At 46.2% G+C, this 19134-nt stretch overlaps 1 pseudogene; it reads right to left on the bottom strand.

Moving 5' to 3' along the window:
• Positions 1-14292: 14292 nt before the first annotated feature.
• On the bottom strand, positions 14293-17108 carry LOC137345685 (small ribosomal subunit protein eS12-like; annotated as a pseudogene).
• Positions 17109-19134: the final 2026 nt, after the last annotated feature.

Genomic DNA, 19134 nt, shown 5'->3' with positions numbered 1-19134 from the left:
GATGGCGGGCACGGACATGATGGGCCGAAGGGCCTGTTTCTGTGATGTATAACTCTATGACTCTCTAATATCACGGAGACCAGGAGGGTCCCAGGTTCAATCCCAGTTCTGTGCTGAATGAATTGTTCTTGGACTCAGTGCCCCCGGCTAGGCAGAGGGCTAGGGGGAGGGTGAACAGCCAGACGCTGTGGTACACATCGGTACCAATGACATTGGCAGGAAGAGTGACGAGGTCCTGCAGGGGGAGTTTAGGGAGGTAGGTAGAAAGTTAAAAGACAGCACCTCCAGGGTTGTAATCTCGGGATTACTCCCTGTGCCACATGCCAGTGAGGCGAGAAATAGGAAGATAGTGCAGCTAAACACGTGGCTGAACAGCTGGTGTAGAAGGGAGGATTTCAGATATCTGGACCATTGGGATCTCTTCAGGGACAGATGGGACCTGTACAAGACGAACGGGTTGCATCTAAACTGGAGGGGCACAAATATCCTGGCTGCGAGGTTTGCTAGCGTCACTCGGGAGGGTTTAAACTAGTGTAGCAGGGGGGTGGGAACCAGAGCAGTAGGACAGCAAGTGAAATAAATGAGGGGGAATGAGTAAATAAGGCCAGTAAGACTAAGAGGAAAAGCAGGCAGGGAGATGTTGCTGAGTACAGCGGGACTGGTGGTCTGAAGTGCATTTGTTTCAATGCGAGAAGTATAACAGGTAAGGCAGATGAACTTAGAGCTTGGATTAGTACTTGGAACAATGATGTTGTTGCTATTACAGAGACTTGGTTGAGGGAAGGACAGGATTGGCAGATAAATGTTCCAGGATTTAGAAGCTTCAGGCGGGATAGAGGGGGATGTAAAAGGGGTGGGGGAGTTCCATTACTTGTAAAGGAGAATATCACAGCTGTACTGCGGGAGGACACCTCGGAGGGGTCATGCAGCGAGGCAATATGGGTGGAGCTCAGGAATAGGAAGGGTGCAGTCACGATGTTGGGGGTTTTCTAGAGGCCTCCCAACAGCCAGCGGGAGGTAGAGGAGCAGATATGTAGACAGATTTTGGAAAGATGAAAAGGTAACAGGGTTGTAGTGGTGGGTGATTTTAACTTCCCCTATATTGACTGGGACTCACTTAGTGCTAGGGGCTTGGATGGGGCAGAATTTGTAAGGAGCATCCAGGAGGGCTTCTTGAAACAGTATGTAGATACTCCAACTAGGGATGGGGCCATTCTGGACCTGGTATTGGGGAATGAGCCCGGCCAGGTGGTCGAAGTTTCAGTGGGGGAGCATTTCGGGAACAGTGACCATAATTCTATAAGTTTTAAGGTACTTGTGGATAAGGAGAAGAGTAATCCTCGGGTGAAGGTGCTAAATTGGGGGAAGGCTAATTATAACAATATTAGGCAGGAACTGAGGAATTTAGATTGGGGGCAGCTGTTTGAGGGTAAATCAACATCTGACATGTGGGAGTCTTTCAAATGTCAGTTGATTAGAATCCAGGACCAGCATGTTCCTGTGAGGAAGAAAGACAAGTTTGGCAAGTTCCGGGAACCTTGGATAACGCGGGATATTGTGAGCCTAGTCAAAAAGAAAAAGGAAGCATTCGTAAGGGCTGGAAGGCTAGGAACAGACAAATCCCTTGAGGAATATAAAGACAGTAGAAAGGAATTTAAGCAAGGAGTCAGGAGGGCTAAAAGGGGTCATGAAAAGTCATTGGCAAACAGGATTAAGGATAATCCCAAGGCTTTTTATACATATATAAAGAGCAAGAGGGTAACTAGGGAAAGGGTTGGCCCACTCAAGGACAGAGAAGGGAATCTATGTGTGGAGCCAGAGGAAATGGGCGAGGTACAAAATGAGTACTTTGCATCAGTATTCACCAAAGAGAAGGACTTGGTGGATGATGAGCCTCAGGAAGGGAGTGTAGATAGTCTCAGTCATCTCATTATCAAAAAGGAGGTGTTGGGTGTCTTGCAAAGCATTAAGGTAGATAAGTCCCCTGGGCCTGATGGGATCTACCCTAGAATACTGAGGGAGGCAAGGGAAGAAATTGCTGGGGCCTTGACAGAAATCTTTGCATCCTCATTGGCTACAGGTGAGGTCCCAGAGGACTGGAGAATAGCCAATGTTGTTCCTTTGTTTAAGAAGGGGGGTAAGGATAATCCAGGAAATTATAGGCCGGTGAGGCTTACGTCAGTGGTAGAGAAATCATTAGAGAGGATTCTTCGGGACAGGATTTACTCCCATGTAGAAACAAACAAACTTATTAGCGAGAGGCAGCATGGTTTTGTGAAGGGGAGGTCGTGTCTCACTAATTTGATTGAGTTTTTTGAGGAAGTGACCAAGATGATTGATGAAGGAAGGGCAATGGATGTTATCTATATGGACTTCAGTAAAGCCTTTGACAAGGTCCTTCATGGCAGACTGGTACAAAAGTTGAAGTCACACAGGATCAGAGGTGAGCTGGCAAGATGGATACAGAACTGGCTCTGTCATAGAAGACAGAGGGTAGCAGTGGAAGTGTGTTTTTCTGAATAGAGGGATGTGACTAGTGGTGTTCCGCAGGGATCAGTGCTAGGACCTTTGCTCTTTGTAGTATATATAAATGATTTGGAGGAAAATGTAGCTGGTCTGATGAGTAAGTTTGCTGTTGGTGGAGTTGCGGATAGTGATGAGGATTGTCAGAGAATACAGCAGGATATAGATCGGTTGCAGACTTGGGCGGAGAAATGGCAGATGGAGTTTAATCCGGACAAATGTGAGGTAATACATTTTGGAAGGTCTAATGCAGGTGGGAAGTATACAGTAAATGGCAGAACCCTTAGGAGTATTGACAGGCAGAGAGATCTGGGCGTACAGGTCCACAGGTCACTGAAAGTGGCAACGCAGGTGGATAAGGTAGTCAAGAAGGCATACGGCATGCTTGCCTTCATCGGTCGGGGCATCGAGTATAAAAATTGGCAAGTCATGTTGCAGCTGTACAGAACTTTAGTTAGGCCACACTTAGAATATTGCGTGCAATTCTGGTCACCACACTACCTGAAGGATGTGGAGGCTTTGGAGAGGGTACAGAGGAGGTTTACCAGGATGTTGCCTGGTCTGGAGGGCATTAGCTATGAGGAGAGGTTGGATAAACGCAGATTGTTTTCACTGGAACGACGGAGGTGGAGGAGTGGCGTGATAGAGGTTTACAAAGTTATGAGCGGCATGGACAGAGTGGATAGTCAGAAGCTTTTTCCCAGGGTGGAAGAGTCAGTTACTAGGGGACATAGGTTTAAGGTACGAGGGGCAAAGTTTAGAGTGGATGTGCGAGGCAAGTTCTTTACACAGAGGGTGGTGAGTGCCTGGAACTTGTTGCCGGGGGAGGTGGTGGAAGCAGGTACGATAGCGACGTTTAAGAGGCATCTTGACAAATACTTGAATAGGATGGGAATAGAGGGATACGGACCCCGGAAGTGCAGAAGGTTTTAGTTTAGGCAGGCATCAAGATCGGCTCAGGCTTGGAGGGCCGAATGGCCTGTTCCTGTGCTGTACTGTTCTTTGTTCTTTGTTCTCGAGTTCCTGCTCCTTAGAAGACCGTAAGGAATAGAAGCTGGAAGAGCCCAATATGGCCTCTTGAACCTGCTCCAGCATTCAATAAGATCATGGATGATCTCCTACTTTAAAATCCCCATCTCCCTTAATTACCTTAGTATCGAAACATCTATCGATCCCGGACTTCAATATACCCAATGACTGAGAATCCACAGCCCTCTGAGTTAGAGAATTCCAAAGAGTCACAACCCTCTGAATGAAGAAATTTGTCTTCATCTCAGTCCTAAATGGCCAATTCCTTAACCTGAGACTGTGACCCTTCGTTCTTGGTTCTGAAGCCAAGGGGAAACAGCCTCTCAGCTGCTACCCGGTCAAAGCCCCTTAGCACCACCATCCAGGTTAAACCTCTGCTGGAAAGTGTGCTTCATCGACATATCGGCGCTCCTCCAATTCTGGCCTCATGCGCATCCCGATTTTTCTTACTCCTCCATCGGCGGCTGTGCTTCGGCCTAAGATCTGGAATTCCCTCCATAAACCTCTCCGCCTGCCCCTCCTCCTTCAAGATGCAGCTTAAAACCTACATCTTTGACTAATCCCTCAGTATTGTATTTTTTTTGCCTGATAATAACTCTGGTGAAGTGCTTTGGGGTGTTTTCACTATCCTAAAGGTGTTGTTGCTGTTGTTGGATGTCAGATGAGCGCAGGATTCGGCATGGCTGTGATGCACACCATGGTCAAACAGCTAGCTAACACTTTGCTGTCTAGGCTAATGCAGGAGGAATGGGCACTTGGGCAAGAGGGAGGAATACTGCAGCTTTGCAAAGTGCGTGGAGAAGATAGGCAGGGTGGGGAGGTGAGGGGAGGAAAGTGGGCAAAGGCTAAATCTTCCTGAGAGAATGGTTTGCAAATCCTCCTGTGCCCCCACTTGTCTGAATCTGGTGCTACAGCTCCACAGTCACGTCTCCCTGACTGACCTTTATTTCCTCTCTGCCTCCAGTTTCCTCCCTTCTTTTCTTGCAGGAGGGGGAGGAGGGGAAAGGTCTGACTTTAGAGTTAAGTCTGATCCTGATTGAAGCAGACATCCAAACGCATTTCCCCTCCAGCCCATACTTTTCCTCCGCCTGCAATCAGCTAATGAACCCAGAGATCAAACCCAAGGCTTTTCTAGTCTCTATGGTCCTGCAACCCACTGGATAAACGCATGGATGACAGAGAAGCTATAGCACAGGAGCAGGCCCTTTGGCCCAACTGCTCTCTGGCAGCATTTATACTCCACACGTGCATCCTTCCACTACAGCTGTGGCTCAGTGGGTATCACTCATGCCTCTGAGTTAGATTGTGCAAGACCCACCCCAGAGACTTGAGTGCCTAATCCATGCTGACACTTGCAGTGCAGTACTGAGAGTACTGGACTTGTGGAAATCCTGCCTGCTCTCTCATGGTGCTATTTTAAAGAGGAGCAGGGCAGTTCACCCCAGCGTCCTGGCCAATATTTATCCCTCAGTCTCTTCTTCTTGGGCAGTCCCTCGGGAACGAGGATGACTTTCTTCCACTCCAGGGTTGTGGATCCTTCGGTGACTGAATAGTCCAATTCTGGATCCACACACTCTGCCACAGGTGGGGCAGGTGGTGTTTGGTGAGTTGAGTGAATGGGATGCTCAAAATTCCAAATGCCCCTTCTGCTGTTTGCACTTGGTCGCTGCCTGGGCCTGTCAACGTTGTGCGAACTGGCTGGCACCGTCACGAATGCTTCTTCTCTATTTTGTGTGGTCTCGGGCAAGAGATTCCCACGAGTCAGTGGAGATGTCACATTTTTTCCAGGGAGACTTGAAGGACATCCTTGTAGCGTTTCCTCTGCCCTCCTGGTAGCTTCTTGCTGTGACGGAGCTCGGAGTAGAAAGCTTGTTTTGGGAGTCTTGTGTCAGGCATGCGGACGATGTGGCCCCCACCCCCCACCCAGTGTAACTGACTAGCCATGACTAGTGTCTCGATACTGGGGAAATTGGCCTGAGAGAGGACACTGATATTGGAGCTCCTGTCCTGCCACTGAATTTGCAGGATCATCTTCAATCCCTCAGTCTACATTACAAAAGAACAGATTATCTAGTTAGTATCTCATTACTGTCTGTGGGAGTTTGCTGTGCGCAAATTGGCTGCAGCATTTCCTACATTACAACATTGACTACCCTTCAAAAGTATTTCACTGGCTGCAAAGCACTTTGGAAAGTTCTGCGGTCGTGAAAGGCACTATAAAAATGAAAGACTTTTTTTATAGTTATCTCTGTTCCCTTGTGTAAACATCATGCCTCTTCCTAAGGATCATCGGAAATAGGAACATTGGAGTAGGCCATTCAGCCCGTCAAGCCTGCTCCACCTTTCAAATAGATCATGGCTGATCATCTACCTCAATGCCATTTTTCCCCACTATCCCCATATCCCTTGATGTTGTTAGTATTCAGAAATTATCCAATTCTGTCTTGAATGTGTTCAATGATTGAGCTTCCACAACCCTCTGGGGTAGAGAATTCCACAGAATAACCACCCTCCGAGTGAAGAAATTCCACCTCATCTCAGTCTTAAATGACCTGCCCCTTATTCTGTGACTATGTCCCCTGGTACTAGACTCACCAGCCAGGGGAAACATCCTATCTACATCCACCCTGTCACGTCCTGTAAGAGTTTTGTAAATTTCAATGAGATCACCTCTCATTCTTCGAAACTCTAGAGAATACAGGCCCAGTTTCCTCAATCTCTCCTCATAAGACAACCCCACCATCCCAGGGATTACTCTGAACGTCTGCAACACTCCCTCTATGGCAAGTATACTCTTCCTTAGATAAGGAGACCAGAACTGTACACAATACTCCAGGTGCTGTCTCACCAAGGCTTTATCCAATTGCAGCAAAACATTTTTACTCCTGTACTCAAAACCCCTTGCAATGAAGGCCAACATACCATTTGCCTTCCTAGTTGCTTGCTGCAACTGCATACTAGCTTTTAGTGACTCATGAACAAGGACACCCAGGTCCCTTTGGACATTAACACTTCCCAACCTCTCACCATTTAAGAAGTACTCTGCCTTTCTGTTTTTTTCTACTGAAGTGGATCACTTCACACTTATTCACATTATATTCCATCTATCATGTTTTTGCCTATTCACATAGCCTGTCCAAATCCCCTTGAAGCCTCTTCGCATCCTCCTCACAACTTATATTCCCACCTAGTTTTGTGTCATCAGCAAACTTGGAAATATAACATCTGGTCTCCACATCCAAATCATTTATACAGATTGTGAATACTGTGGCCCCAGCACTGATCCTTGCAGTACCCTACTGGTAACAGTCTGCCATCCTAAGAATGACCCATTTATTCCTACTCTCTGCTTTCTGTCCGTTAACCAATTCTCAATCCATTGCAGTATATTACCCCTCAACACCATGTGCTCGAATTTTGTTTACTAATCTGTGTATCAAAAGCCTTCTGAAAATCCAAACATACCACATCCACTGGTTTTCCTTTATCTATGCTACAAGTAACATCCTCAAAAAAATTCCAAAAGGTGTGTTGACATGATTTCCCTTTCATAAATCCATGTTGACTCTGCCCAATCATATCATTATTTTCCAAGTGTTCAGTTATCTCATCCTTTATAATAGATTCTAACATTTTCCCTACTACTGACATCAAACTAACACATCTGTAGTTCTCTGTTTTCCTTCTCACTCCCTTCTTAAATATTGGGGTTACATTTGCTACTTTCCAGTCTGCAGGAACCCATCCAGAATTTATAGAATTTTGAAAGATAACCACCAATGGATCCACTATCTCTATCGCCACCTCCTTCAATACTCTGGGATGTAACTCATCGATCCAAGGGGTTTATCAACTTTCAATCCAATTAATTTTTCGAGTACTACCTCTTTATTAGAGTCATAGAGTTTTACAGCACAGAAACAGGTCCAACGCGCCTGCACCAACCATCAAGCGCCCATCCTAACTAATCCCATTTCCCCGCACTTGGCCCGTAGCTTTGTATGTTATGGCGTTTCAAGTGCTCATCTAAATACTTCTTGAATGTCGTGAGTGTTCCTGCCTCTACCACCCCATTATTGATACTAATTACTTTCAATTCCTCATTTTTACAAGTCCTTTGATTCCCTAGTGTTTTTATGAGATTTTCTGTGTCTTCCTCCATGAAGAGAGACACAACGTATTTGTTTAGTCTCTCTGCCATTTCCTCATTCTCCACCACAAACTCTCCTGTCTCCACCTGCAATGGACCCACGTTCATCCTTGCTAACCGTTTCCTTTTCACATATCTAAAGAAGCTTTTACAGTCCACCTTTATGTTTCAAGCTAGCTTGCATTCATAATCTCTTTTCCCTTTCCTTATAAGTTTCTTGGTCCTCCTTTGTTGGACTCTAAATTGCTCCCAATCCTCGGGCTTACTGCTTTTTTAAGTGGCCTTATAAGCCACTTCCTTTGACCTAATGCAATATTTAACTTCTTTTGTTAGCCACTGTCGATTCACCTTTCCTGTTGGGCTTTTGTGTCTTTTAGGAATGTATATTTGTTATAAACCATGTACTACTTCTTTAAATACTAGCCATTACCTGTCTACCTTCAAATCTTTTAATGTATTTGCCCAATCCACCAGAGCCAACTTGCCCCTCACACCTTCATAGTTTCCTTTGTTCAGATTTAAGACCCTAGTTTCAGAGTGAACGATATCTTTTTTAAACTTAATGTAGAATTCTATCATATTGTGGTCACTATTTTCTAATGGCTCCTTTACAGTAAGGTTATTAATTAGCCCTTTCTCATTACATAATACGAAATGTAAAATACCCGATTCTAAGTTGGTCCTTCAACATACTACTTCAGAAACCCATCTCGTACACATTCTGGGAATTCTTTCTCCACAGCCTTAGTACTAATTAGGTTTACCCAATCTATATGTAAATTGAATTCGCCCATTATTACTCTATTGCCCTTGCTACATGCAGCTCTAATTTCCTGATTTATACCGTGTCCAACATTACCACTGCAGTTTGCTGCTTATAAACAACTCCCACCAATGTTTGCTGTCCCTTGCTGTTTCTTAGCTCCACCCAAACTGATTCTACATCTTAGTCCTTCAATCTAAGATCCTCTCTCATTAATGTACTGATCCCATCCCTTACTAACAGCGCTACCACCACCTTTTTCCCTCCGCCTATCCTTCCTAAATGATGAATATCCCTGATTATTCAGTTCCCTGTCCTGGTCACCCTGTAACCACTTTTCCATAATGGCAATTAAATCATTACCATTTATCTCTATTTGTGCCTTTAAATCATCGACTTTGTTGTGAATGCATTCAGATAGAGTGCCCTTAACTTTGTCTTAAAATTATTCCTCATTCCGATCCTATTTGATGTTTGCCTTCATCTCATCTGTGTTCCAATTTCTTTTGCGACTTTTCTACTTCCTGTTACCAGTATTTCTTCCCTCCAATCCGAGCTCCCTCTTTGGTTCCCAACCCCCTGACAATTTAGTTTAAACCCTCCCCAACAGCACTAGCAAATCTCCCTGCGAGGATGTTAGCCCTGGTCCTGTTGAGGTGTAACCCGTCCATCTGGTACAGGTTCCACATACTCCAGAACAGATCCAATGCCTGAGAAATCTGATGCCCACCATCCTGCACCAATTCTCCATCCACGTGTTAAATCCCTTAATCCTCCTATTCCTATGCTCACTAGTAGGTGGCACTGGGAGTAATCCTGAGATTACTGCTTTTGAGGTCCTGCTTTTTAATTTCCTTCCTAACTCCTTAAGCTCTGCTTTAAAGACCTCATCCCTCTTCTTACCCATGTTGTTGGTACCAATGTGGACCATGACTTCTGGCTGTTCACCCTCCTACAGAAGAATGTCCTGCAGCCGCTCCGTGACATCCTTGACCCTGGCACCAGGGAGGCAACACACCATCCTGGTGCCACGTCTGCGGCTGCAGAAATGCCTGTCTGATCCTTTAATGAACAAAACCCCTATCACTGCTGCTCTTCCACTCTTCTTTTCCCTTCCTGTGCAGCTGAGCCACCCCCTGGTGCCACAGACTTGGCTCTTGCTGCACTCCTCTGAGGAACCATCGCTCTCACCAGTATCCAAAATAGAAAACCGATTAGCAAGTGAGATCGAATCAGGGGACTCCTGCACTACCTGCCTGGTTCTCTTAGACTGCCTGGTAGTCACCCATTCCCTCTCTGCTTGCATGCTCCTAATGTGCGGTGTGACCACCTCCTTAAACATGCTATCCATGTAGTTCTCTGCCTCGCAGATGCACGACAGTGATAGCAGCCACCGCTGGAGTTCTGAAACCCGGAGCTCAAGCTTCTGAAGCTGGTGACACTTACTGCAGGTGTGTTTGCCAAGGACATATGGTGTGTCCACAATTTCCCACATACCACAGGAGGCGCATTCCACTCGGCTGAGCTGCCTTGCCATACCTTGACTTTACAAACTAATTATTGTTAGTGAAATAAGTAGAATAACTTACCAGTTACTCACCAATCAGCTTCTCCCCATCTACCGAAGTAAGAGCCAAGTTGTGGAGGCTGAAAATGCAGATAAAAAACGCGTCAATGCATCAACCACTCCATGTGGCAGCGAGCTCCACTTTCTCTTCGCTCTCTGCGTAAAGCAATGCCTCTGAAATTCTTCATTATGTTATCTTATATTCCTGTCCCCCTTGTTCTGGATTCACCCACAAATGGAAACAGTTTCCTCCTGTCAACAGTTGTTTTTTTTAACAATGCTTCTGCACTTTGATGAAGATCGAGTTCCTTCTTTTCTGCTTTATCCTGTCCTCCGCTGTACAACCCTCTGTGTGTCACCTGCAGCCAAAAGGAAAGGAGACCGACCGCCACACAGGCCACTGGCAGTGACGTTCAGTAAGCAGCCAACAGAGGGCGTGCTTCTGACTCAATGCACCCATTCAGGGAGAAACTGAACCATGGAGACCAAGTGTAGATCCAGGTGTGTCAGTGTTATCTGAACTCCGCTCGTGCCCACATCTGGGTTATGCAGGAAGCGGAGGAGGCCATTCAGCCCCTCAAGTCTGTTCCACCATCTAATAAAATCAGGGCTGCTCTGTGTCTTGACCCCATTTGCCCGCCTTGGTTCCGTAACCATTTAAACCCTTGCCTAACTAGAATCTATCAACCTCGGTTTTGAAATTTTCAAAGTTGACACCCAGCCTCAACAGCTTCTTTTAGGGGAGTGAGTTCCTGATTTCCACTAACCTTTGTGTGAAGAAGTGCCTCCCGACATCACCCCCTGAATGGCTGGGCTCTAATTTTAAGGTTATGCCTCCGCTCACTTTTCTTTGTCCAAGACGATTCTACCTCCTGTTGAGATAAGCACATGTGAGTAATAAGCTGTGAAGGTCAAGGGCCATGATGTGCCAATCACAGAACACACACAAGAACACAAGAGTTAGGAGCAGGAATAGGCCATTCGGCCCTTCAAGACTGCTACGCCATTCGATAAGATCATGACTGATTGGCCTCAACTCCACTTCCCTGTCTGCCCCCCATAACCCTTGACTCCCTTGTCAATTAAAAATCTATCTAACTCAGCATAAACAAATTCAATGACCCAGCCTCCACTGCTGTCTGCAGAAGAGAATTCCACAGACTATTGACCATCTGAGGGGGAAAAATTCACTTCATCTCTGTCTTATACGGGAGACCCCTAATTTTGAAATTGTGTTCCCTTGTTCTAGACTCCCCCAAAAGGGGAAACATCCTCTCAGCATCCACCCTGTCAAGTCCCCTCAGGATCTTAAATGTTTCAATAAGATCACAGCTCATTCTTCTAAACTCCAATGATTATAGGCCCAACTTGCTCAACCTTTCCTCATGAGACAACCTCTTCATCCCAGGAATCAGTAGAGTGAACCTTCTATGAACCTTTTCTTAAGTAAGGAGACCAAAACTGTACACAGTACTCCAGATACAGTCTAACTAAGGCCCAGCACAGCTGCAGCAAAATTTCAACTACTTTTATACTCGATTCCCCCTTGCAATAAACACCAACATTCCATTTGCCTTCCTAATCACTTGCTGTTCCTGCATACTTCCTGTAAATTATGTACCAGAGTTCGGAAATCTCTCTCCATTCAATAATATACAGCTTTTCTATTCTTCCTGCCAAAGTGGACAAGTTCACACTTTCCCACAATATACTCCATCTGCCAAATTTTTGCCCACTCACTTAACCTATCTAAATCCCTTTGTAGACTTTTTATGTCCTCTTGACAGCTTACTTTCCTACCTATCGATGTGTCATCAGCAAATTTAGCAACCATACATTCGGTTCCCTTCATTCAAGGCATTGATATAGATTGTAAATAGTTGAGGCCCCAGCACTGATCCCTGTGACACTCCACTAGTAACAGCTTGCCTACCTGAAAATGACCCATTTATCCCTACTCTCTACTTCCTGTTAGCTAATCAATCCTCTATCCATGCAAATATGTTACCCCCTATATCATGAACTCTTATTTCACGTCGTAACCTTTGATGTGGCACTGTATCGAATGCCTTGTTGAAATTCAAGTACTCCACATCTACAGGTTCCCCTTCATCCACCTTGCTTGTTACTTCCTCAAAGAACTCTAATAAATTAGTCAAACACCATTTCCCTTTCACAAAACCATGTTGGCTCTGCCTGATTGTATTAAGATTTCCCAAATGTCCCGTTATTACCTCCTGTGCTATTACACTGTGCCAGCTGTGGAAGGGATTGCCACTCACCAGTCAGCCTCGACAGTCACAACAGGCGATGTTCAACTCAGAAGTGACACACACCCTGGACGCGGTCCGTCGTCTTCCGAGACAACGGATGCCTACTGCTACCTCCTAAATAATGGATTCTAGCATCTTCCCAGTGACAGATGTCAGACTAACTGGCCTATAGTTTCCTGCTTTCTGTCTCCTTCCTTTCTTGAATGGAGGAGTTACATTTGCAATTTTCCAATCCGCTGGGACCTTTGAGAATCTAGGGAATTTTGGAAGATCACAATCAATGCATCTACTATGCCTGCAGCCACTTCTTTTAAGACCCTAGGGTGAAGGCCATCAGATCCAGGGGACTTGTCAGCCTTTAGTTCTAATGGTTTTCCTGAGTGACTGTAATTGTTTTAAGTTCCTCCCTCCCTTTTACCTTTTGATTTTCAAGTATTCTTGGGATGTTTTTACAGTGAAGACTGACACAAAATACCTCTTCAATGCTTCCACCATTTCCTTGTTTCCCATGATTAATTTCCCAGTCTCACCCTCTAAGGGATCAATGCTCACTTTAGTTCTCTATTCCTTTCGAAATGCTTATAGAAACTCTTACTCTCTGCTTTTATATTTCTAGCTAGCTTTCTCTCTGTTGCAGGGTTTTATTGTCATTTTTCTTACAGAAATGCACAGTGAACTGCACCTCATCCCCGCATACACCAGAGGTAACAACACCAGCCTCCCCAATTCAGGACCTTCCCAGCACACTGAGGAACCACAGACCACAGTGAGGACCACAGTGAAGATCACAACAGAGAGTGGCATCGGACCTGACAGAGAACCCAAGGGGTCATCGGGTTTACTGAATGATGTGGTCTCAATGAGTAGGTAGCAAGAATTCAGTCTGCATTAAGAAGTGGGGGTTGGGGCCATAAGGGAGGCTGGGGGGAAATGGCAAGGTCATGCATCCACTTTTATTGAAAAAAACTGATGGAGAAATGTGTTGGTGGAGGTATAGAGAGGTCGGATGGCTAGCGGCCTGCTTCAGGAAGCCCAGATGGATTGTTTCCTCTCCACTGACAATGATCCGACTGGGATCACCCCTGATTCTTTAAGACACCTCATGGCTGCACCATGTTGCAGGCAAAGTAGGGTTTGTGTAGACAAGGCAAATATCTTTCACTGTCTCATTATCCACTAACACGCTCCCCATTTACCTCTCTTCCCAGGCCTGGTTATCATCTGTACCGTGACTGCCCTCTTTGGACTGGTTGTAGCTGGTTTATGCTGGTATAGGTGAGTCTCTGCTGCTTATACTGTAACCGAGAACTCTGCACTCCTCCAGTTCTGGCCTCTTGCGCATCCCTGATTTTCATCACTCCACCATAGGTGGCCGTTCCTTCAGAGGTACACGATCACCTCTGGAATTCCCTCTCTGTCCCTCTCTCCTCCTCTAGGTGCACCTTAAAACCTACCACTTTGACCAAGCTTTTGGTCACCCCTCCTAATATCTTCTTCTGTGGCTCGGTGTCAAATGTTGTTTGATAATTACTTCTGTGAAGCACCTCGGGATTCTTTACTACATTAAAGGAACTACATAAATACACATTGTTGTTGAACACTATCTTTATACTTGCACAGGCTTTGTAAGTTTGATGAGCATCGCTCCAGCTTGTTCTCTCCTTCTGTCAGCACAATCCCAAATATAAAGAGCAGACGTCCAATCGCTTGGTAGAGTCAGGTGCCTTGGACCAAGGTCCTCTCGCATGTGACCGAATCCCTGGGGTCTTTGCACCTCTACAGCCGGGTCACTGCGACGTCAGGCAGGACCCATGGACCAATCCAAACAGGAGAAGGAAGTCACATTGTCCAGTTCACGCCTTGGTCCTGTATTCGAATCCAGCCCAGGACAGGATGAAATCATCCCACTGCCTGCTACAGAGAAGGAGGCTGCAGGAATGACATTCAATCCAGATCCTAACCAATAAATAGAAAGTGCTGGAAATACCTAGTAGGTCTGTCCGTCTGTGGAGAGAGAAACAGAGTTAACGTTTCAGATCTGGAAGTCAACATGGATTTGTGAAATGGAAATCATGTTTGACAAACTTGTTGGAGTTTTTTGAGGATGTTTCTTGTAGCATAGATAAAGGAGAACCAGTGGATGTGGTGTATTTGGATTTTCAGAAGGCTTTCGATAAGGTCCCACATAAGAGGTTAGTGTGCAAAATTAAAGCACACAGGTTTGGGGGTAATATACTGCTATGGTTTAAGAATTGGTTAACAGACAGAAAACAGTGTAGGAATAAATGGGCCATTCTCAGGATACTTAGTTTAGAGTTGTGTTTAGTTTAGAGATACAGCACTGAAACAGGCCCTTCGAGTCTGTGCCGACCATCAACCACCCATTTATACTAATCCACCACTAATCCCATATTCCTACCACATCCCCACCTGTCCCTATATTTCCCTACCACCTACCTATACCAGTGGCAATTTATAATGGCCAATTTACCTATCAACCTGCAAGTCTTTTGGCTGTGGGAGGAAACCGGAGCACCCGGAGGAAACCCACGCAGACACAGGGAGAACTTGCAAACTCCACACAGGCAGTACCCAGAATTGAACCCAGGTCGCTGGAGCTGGGAGGCTGCGGTGCTAACCACTGCGCCACTGTGCCGCCACTAGTGGGATACCGCAAAAAATTAGTGCTGGTGCCATAGCTTTTCACAATCTATATAAATGATTTGGATGTGGGGACCGAATGTAATATTTCCAAATTTGCTGATGAGACAAAACTAGGCGGGAATGTAATTTGTGAGGAAGATGTAAGGAGGCTTCAAGGGGACCTGGACAGGCTAAGTGAATGGGCAAGAAAATGGAAGATGAAATATAATGTGAATAAGTGTGAAGTTATCCACTTTGGTAGAAAAAACAGAAAGACAGAGTATTTCTTAAATGGTGAGAGGTTGGAAATCTGGGTGTCTTTGTTCACAAGTCACTAAAAGCCAGCATGCAGCTGCAGCAAGCAATTAGGAAGGCAAATGGCCTTCATCGCAAGGGGTTTTGAGTACAGGAGTAAAGAACTCTTGCTGCACTTGTGTAAAGCCTTGGTGAAGTATTGTAAACAGTTTAGGTCTCCGAATTTAAGGAAGGATATTCTTGCCATAGAGGGAGTGCAAGGGAGGTTCACCAGACTAATCCCTGGGATGGTGGGGTTGTCTTATGAGGAGAGTTTGAGGAAATTGGGCCTGTATTCTCTAGAGTTTTGAAGAACGAGAGGTGATCTCATTGAAACTTACAAATTTTTTACAGGGTGGATGTAGATAGGATGTTTCCCTTGGCTGGTGAGTCTAGAACCAGGGGACATAGTCTCAGAATAAGGGCTAGGTCATTTAGGACTGGGTTGAGGAGGAATTTCTTCACTCAGAGGGTAGTGAATCTTTGGAATTCCCTACCCCAGAGGGGATTGTGGAAGCTCAATCATTGAACATGTTCAAGACAGAAATCGATAGATTTCTGAATACTAATAACATCAAGGGATATGGGGATAACACAGGAAAACGGCATTGTGGTAGATGATCAGCCATGATCTAATTGAATGGTGGAGTTGGCTCGATGGGCTGAATAGCCTACTCCTGCTCCTGTATTCTTTTCATTGGAACTGGAAGTTAGAGGATGTTACTGTTTATAAACAAGTGAAGATCAAGGGGAAATGGAGGTGGGGAGAGATTTCAGAGAGGAAAGGACAAAAGGGGTGCTTTGTGATAGGGTGAAGGGCAGGAGTCATTAAATGACAGAAGGGATGATGGTGCAAGGCAAGAGTAGGTGGTAATGGGACAAGTAAAGATGCAAAAGAGATACCCAGAGGAGGTGGGAAAGCTGACAGCAGAATCATTACCAGCAGCTACTCTCTGAGAAAATGGGAGGTGATAGTAACGATCTGAACCTGTGGAACTCAATGTTGAGTCCTGAAGGCTGTAAAATGCCTAATTGAAAGATGAGGTGCTGTTCCTTGAGCTAGCATTGAACTTCCATTACTGTTGGGTTTGGGCCCACAGCAGAGAGGGCTCACTAATTCAGCAGCAAAGTAGACAATCTCACATACAGTGACCAGATTAAAGAAATAAGAAAAGGTCACACTGGGGCAGTGGGTTTGGGGGGGGGTGCGGGGGGGGATACTTCTGAAGCTGGCTCATTTAATGGGAAGAACAGAGGAGGCTGCATATTATATCTAATTATGTTGCATCTGATCTTCATTGGATATTCAGGAAGGCTAGAACAAGGGCAGGACAGGGAGTCTTTGATGGGACAGTGTAGAGGGGGATTTACTCTGTATCTAACCCCCATTTTTTTTTTATGGGGACAGTGTAGAGGGAGCTTTACTCTGTGTCTAATCCCATGCTGTACCTGTCCTGGGAGTGTTTGATAGTACAGTGCAGAGAGAGCTTTACTCTGTATCTAACCCATTTTCTTTGTCTTGAAATAGTGACATCCTTGGCTTGTGAGTCTGTGCCATAATCCTTGACAACAGCACAGCTGCAGGCTACAACCTTGCAAGATTTCCCTTCTCCATCTATTTTTGCACAGGCCTACCCACTCACCAAGTTTCTTGTTGTCATCAACTTTAATCAGTTGGATCTGCTGCTCAGCACAGAGTGTCTCTACCGACTTAACATACTGTGCCTCATCACTGCTGCCTGCCAGGACACATAAGTGAGCTTGTCATTTGTCCAGCACCTTGACAGCTTCCCAGAGACCACAACACAAGCCATCGTGGATGTGTGCAGTTTTCAGCACTTCCTGAAGTGCAGTGTTAACAGCCATGACACCTGTCTTCCTCGGCCATGGCTTTGTTTACTTTCCCAGAAGTGCGTTTGATGGGACAGTGTAGAGGGAGCTTCACTCTGTATCTAATCCTTGCTGTACCTGAAACTAAAGCATTTAAAAGAATGGTACAGTGGCGCAGTGGTTAGCACCGCAGCCTCACAGCTCCAGTGACCCAGGTTCAGTTCTGGGGACAGCCTGTGCAGAGTTTGCAAGTTCTCCCTGTGACCGTGTGGGTTTCCGCCGGGTGCTCCGGTCTCTTCCCACAGCCAAAGACTTGCAGGTTGATAGGTAAATTGGCCATTGTAAATTGCCCCTAGTGTAGGCAGGTGGTAGGAGAATGGTGGGTATGTGGTAGAGAATATGGGGTTAATGTAGGATTAGTATAAATGGGTGGTCATTGGTCAGCACAGACTTGGTGGGCCGAAGGGCCTGTTTCAGTGCTGTATCTCTAAATAAATAAACTGTCAGCTTGTAACCTGTCTGGCAAAAGATGCTACAAGGAGTAACAATGTTGATCTAAATCAAAATTCTGAATATCAGATTCAAAATCTCCTGTACCAACCATCCACTCCTTTATTCAGCTATCTGCCTTTACTTCCATCAGACACAAGGTGTCATACAAACCCCAAATTCTGCTGACTATCCAGAGACAACCTGCATTCTCCCCACTTCTGGTCATAATGATGGGCATCACCATTTGTCCCACAAGGGTAGTTACAACTAGTCTCACTGAACATGGTGATAAATGAGGGTAGCAGTTTCACTGAACACAAGAAATTAGGGAAAAAGCAAACGAAAAGATGCTAGAAATTTGACATGAAATGCTTGCGGTCTGCCTGCACCTGAAGTGAGAAAAGACCTGTTAACATTATGGGTGAAGACCTTTTAGTTGAGGATAAAAATCCAACCTGTCCAGGCCCGACATTAATCATCAGGTTACCAACTCTGCTTGGTCGTACGCCTGGAGGTTTCATCACATGACCTCCCACCACCAGCCCTGCTCTCCTGCCATTGGTCACACAACAAACCAATCCTCATAAGGTTCTGCCTTGCTATTGGACTGATCCTTTGTTATGCAGTTAGATGATCCCTAACTGTCAGTTAAATGGCCCATTTGCCTCCCTCGCTCCCATCTCCAGTACTTTTACAACAAATACTTGCTGACCTACATTGACTTCCAGTCAAACAATGTCTTGATTTTAAGATTCTCATCCTTTATCTGCTCTAATGGCTGGAATTTTACACCCCTTGCCCCACCCCTGGAAGCCAGCTGGAGGCGGGGGGGTGGTAGCGGGGAGGTGAGGGGAGACGTAAAATCGAGAGGGAAGCGAGGGGGGGGGGGGGGGGAGGTGGCTGCCATTCCCATCGCTTACCCAACCCCACTGCCATTTTACCAGTAGCAGAGGAAGTTGAAAACAGCCGTCCGTCCCAGGCCAGTTGAGGCCTTTAAGAGTCCAATTACTTGCCATTTCAGGGTCTTCTCCCGCCGCCGCTATTTTACCAGGGGCGGCCGGGAACGTCAGCACCTGTGAAGGCCACCTGGCAATACCAGGTGGCCTCCTTGCAGACCCGTGGAGGGGGTGGGGGGGAGCCCTCCTGATCGGGCACCCTGTGCCCCACAGAGGGGCCCCCAGCAGCACAAGCCATCCCCGCTGGAGCACCTCCCCCCACCGGCTGCTCTCCTGAATGAACCCCAAGCCCCTCGCCCGGGCCCAGCCGACTATCTGTGGCGAGGCACGGAACCCCACTCACCTTTAGGAAGGTCTATGTGCCTGGTTCTCATCCTGCTGGGTGCAGTACAAGTAGTGGCCACCGCTCCCCAGTGACGCTGCTGGGACTGAAGAGCTGCCGACAGCTCTTGGAGGCGGGACTTCCTGCCTCAGAGGTGCAGAAGTCCTGCCCGAGGCTAAATAAGGGCCTGGGTCATGTAAGATTACAGTGTGGCCTCCAGGCCCAATGGACGTGGGCTCGCCCCTGACTTTTCAGGTGGTGAGCAGAGCCTCTGCTGCCACATAAAATTCCG

The sequence above is a fragment of the Heterodontus francisci genome, chromosome 29, assembly GCF_036365525.1.
Source record: "Heterodontus francisci isolate sHetFra1 chromosome 29, sHetFra1.hap1, whole genome shotgun sequence".
NCBI lineage: Eukaryota > Metazoa > Chordata > Chondrichthyes > Heterodontiformes > Heterodontidae > Heterodontus > Heterodontus francisci.
This window is presented reverse-complemented; position numbering and strand designations above follow the sequence as displayed.